At 37.5% G+C, this 3,455-nt stretch overlaps 1 long non-coding RNA gene across 1 annotated transcript in view; it reads right to left on the bottom strand.

Annotated features, from left to right (window-relative positions):
- The window catches only part of LOC118001766, a 2,042-nt gene extending 201 nt beyond the window's left edge, over positions 1-1,841 (bottom strand). The window contains exon 1 of the long non-coding RNA XR_004676834.1: positions 157-1,841. This is a non-coding gene — a long non-coding RNA (uncharacterized LOC118001766). The remainder of the gene's footprint in view (positions 1-156) is intronic.
- Between the last annotated feature and the right edge of the window lie 1,614 nt (positions 1,842-3,455).

The following is a 3,455-nucleotide window of genomic DNA, read 5'->3' as shown; positions in this document are numbered from 1 at the left end:
GTCTTGCCCATATACATTGTTTCTTTGCCAATAATTCTTATTTCAATAACCCAGTTAAAATTTAAATTATGACTTTTTAACCAAAATGCAAGATACTTAATCTTTAAAAAACAGCAGAAATCATCTCATGAGCCATGAGATCGTTGGAATACTTACAAATATTTTAATGCCGGCAATTTAAAAAGATACGAATCTTCAACAGTTGTCAGAGGGTTACGATTGAGAATTCTGAAAAATGCAATAGAATTAAAATTATCTGCATTTTCAGTAACTACCATGAAAGTTTATGTTCATTTTTTTGGTATGGGACTTGAAGGTCAAAAGTAATCATTTTCCGCCTTTGCCTATAAATCTGTAAAGCATTCTTCCTTTGGGAACTACCCAGGTCTCTGAATGATAAAGTGGGAAAGAGAAAAAACCTTTTTTTTAAGTGGACGGCAAAGAAAAACTATGCCAAAGAACTTTTCAGGTTGAAAACCCCAGAAGTGACTACCCTAGTAGGAAGCCCTGGCTCTGTAGGAAATACCATTTCTAGTGTCCTCCATGATTTAAGGTGTTTTTCTCTTATATCTAGAAATTTAAAAAATTCCACAGCTTAAACCACGCAGTTAAAGACAAAAAGAGGACCAATTCCTCAGTTTTGGAGCCAAACAATAGGGGCTAAATGTGGGAGGAACTGGTGAAAGCTATACTCCCACCACATGTTCCGTGTATCCTTGTATCACAGCCTTTGTCATGGCATGTAATCACCTGTTTCCTTGTCAGTCTCCTGGACTGTCGGCTCCTTGAGGGCAGGGACCATACTTGATTGTCATTGTCCCTGTGCCTGACACAGTGCTTGTTATTTACTAGTTATTTAATGAATGTTTGTCGAATAAATAAATAACATTTTTTCATTCTTTGACACAAGTTTTTATTCCAAAGTGTTGAATACATTTTCTTCTCAATGCTTTAAAAACAAAAAAGGTAAAAGAAATAGGAAGAGAAGAAAATCTTCCTTGAGGTTGACTCTACTCAAGAATCATTACTGTACTTTTGCCAAATATTAGAAAGATAATCATCACAAGCAATACTATTGGACTGTAAGGCATCTGTGATCAGCATTTCACATTTAATCCTCACAATAACCTTATGTGATAGATATGATCATTCCCCCATTTTACAAACGAGGAAACTGAGGTACAGAGAGGTTATGTAATTTGTCCTAGATTGTCAAGAGAGTCCGAAGCAGAGCTGGAATTTGAAATCAGTTTTGACTTCAAAGCCTGTGTTTAACTCGTATGAAGAAAAGGGGATTTAAAAATAGCTGTTACCTTAAACTTAACTTTGAGAGCACTAAATACAGAAATACTTTGTTGGACTTCATCTCTCCATCTGGGAGAGCTTCTCCGAGAAAGACATTTTCTATTTTTATTCCTTTTCTCTAATCATCTCACATGACTAAGTGTTTAATTAGCCAATGGTCATTGAGACTTTAGAGATTTAAAAAACCATGTTATAGGCAAATCAGCTAAAATGGGAAAGTGAGGACATCTGAAAATTCATCTCTCATAAAAGCAACAACAACAATGACAAAAACTGGCAAAAATGGTCAGAATTAACTCTGTTAGAAGTTTGGAAAATTTAATCAATGGGCTTGCAGCAACCCAGAGAGCATTCATGAAATAAAAACTAATTTCCGTAAGAACAGTGAGATCTGTTGTTTTAACTTGTCCTAGACCTCTGCTCTCTATCCTGATGGTCGCCTTGAAAAATGGCCCACATCCCAGGGGAGCAAAATGGAGCTGAAGTTCCTTAAAGCCTCATTTTCTTTTTTTTCATTTTATTATGTTATGTTAGTCACCATACAATACATCATTGGTTTTTGATGTGGTGATCCACGATCCATTGTTTTCGTATAACACCCAGTGCTCCATGCAGTACGTGCCCTCCTTGATACCCATCACCGGGCTAACCAATCCCCCCTCCCCCACCCCTCTAAAACCCTGTTTGTTTCTCAGAGTCCATAGTCTCTCATGGTTCATCTCTCCCTCCAATCCCCCCCCCCATTTTTCCCTTCCTTCTCCTAATGTCCTCCATGTTATTCCTTATGTTCCACAAATAAGTGAAACCATATGATAATTGACTTTCTCTGCTTGACTTATTTCACTTAGCATAATCTCCTCCACTCCCATCCATGTTGATGTAAAAGTTGGGTATTCATCTTTTCTGATGGCTGAGTAATATTCCATTGTATATATGGACCACATCTTCTTGATCCATTCATCTGTTGAAGGGCATCTCGGCTCTTTCCACAGTTTGGCTATTTTAAAGCCTCATTTTCAAAGAACTGTCAGTGTTTTACCTGTATAGTGGGTTCCCTGGAAAACCTCGCTTGAAAAGCTTGTCTTTGACCTCACTGAGAGCTGCACAATGCTAAAAGCCTCTTCTTCTCAAGGGGCATTTTTAAAAAACAATAACAGGTAAATGTTTTATCCTGGTGGTCGTGTGAGGCAATGGATTAACAGGCGGGACAAAAAAATAGCCTAACCAAAAATCTTAAAAGGAAAAAGCTGAGAAATAAGATGTCCACAGAGACTTTGAAATGCTTCAACATATTCCTGGGAAACCAGAAGACCACAAGACATATTCCTAGGAATGTAGGAAAAAACTTAGCACTAATAAATGGGGTCAGCAAGGTTGCAGGATACAAGATCAATGTGTAAAAATTAGCTGTATTTCTATACACTAGCAATGAGTAGTCCAAAATGAAATTAAGAAAACAATTCCATGTATAACAATATTAAAAAGAATAAAATCCTTAGGAAAAAATTAACCAAAGAAGTACAAGACTACACTGAAAACTATAAAACATTGTTGAAAGAAATTAAAGGACATCAAAATAAATGGAAAGATATGCCACGTTCATGGATTAGAAGAAAATATTGTTAAAATGGCACTATGCCCCAAATTGATAACTATGGTTTCAGCACATTCCCTATCAAAATCGCAGCTGACTTCTTTCCAGAAATTGGCAAGTTAATTCTAAAATTCATACGTCAAATCAAGGGACCCAGAACAGCCAAAACAATCTTGATAAGGAAGAACAAAGTGGAAAGACTCATGTGCCCTGGCTTCAAAACCCAATTCGAAGCTACAGTAATCATAGTGGGATACTGGCATAAGAATAGACATATAGGGGCGCCTGGGTGGCTCAGTCGTTAAGCGTCTGCCTTCGGCTCAGGTCATGATCCCAGGGTCCTGGGTTCGAGCCCCGCATCGGGCTCCCTGCTAAGCGGGAAGCCTGTTTCTCCCTCTCCCACTCCCCCTGCTTGTGTTCCCTCTCTCGCTGTGTCTCTCTGTCAAATAAATACATAAAATCTTAAAAAAAAAAAAAAAAAGAATAGACATATAAATCGATGGAACAGAACTGACTGTCCAGAAATAAATACTCACATTTATGGTCTATTAATTTT

This window comes from Mirounga leonina, unplaced genomic scaffold (genome assembly GCF_011800145.1).
Source record: "Mirounga leonina isolate KUSES-001 unplaced genomic scaffold, KU_Mleo_1.0 Mir_533, whole genome shotgun sequence".
In the NCBI taxonomy this organism is placed as follows: Eukaryota; Metazoa; Chordata; class Mammalia; order Carnivora; family Phocidae; genus Mirounga; species Mirounga leonina.
The sequence above is the reverse complement of the archived record's forward strand: the minus strand, read 5'-3'. Positions and strand labels throughout refer to the sequence as shown.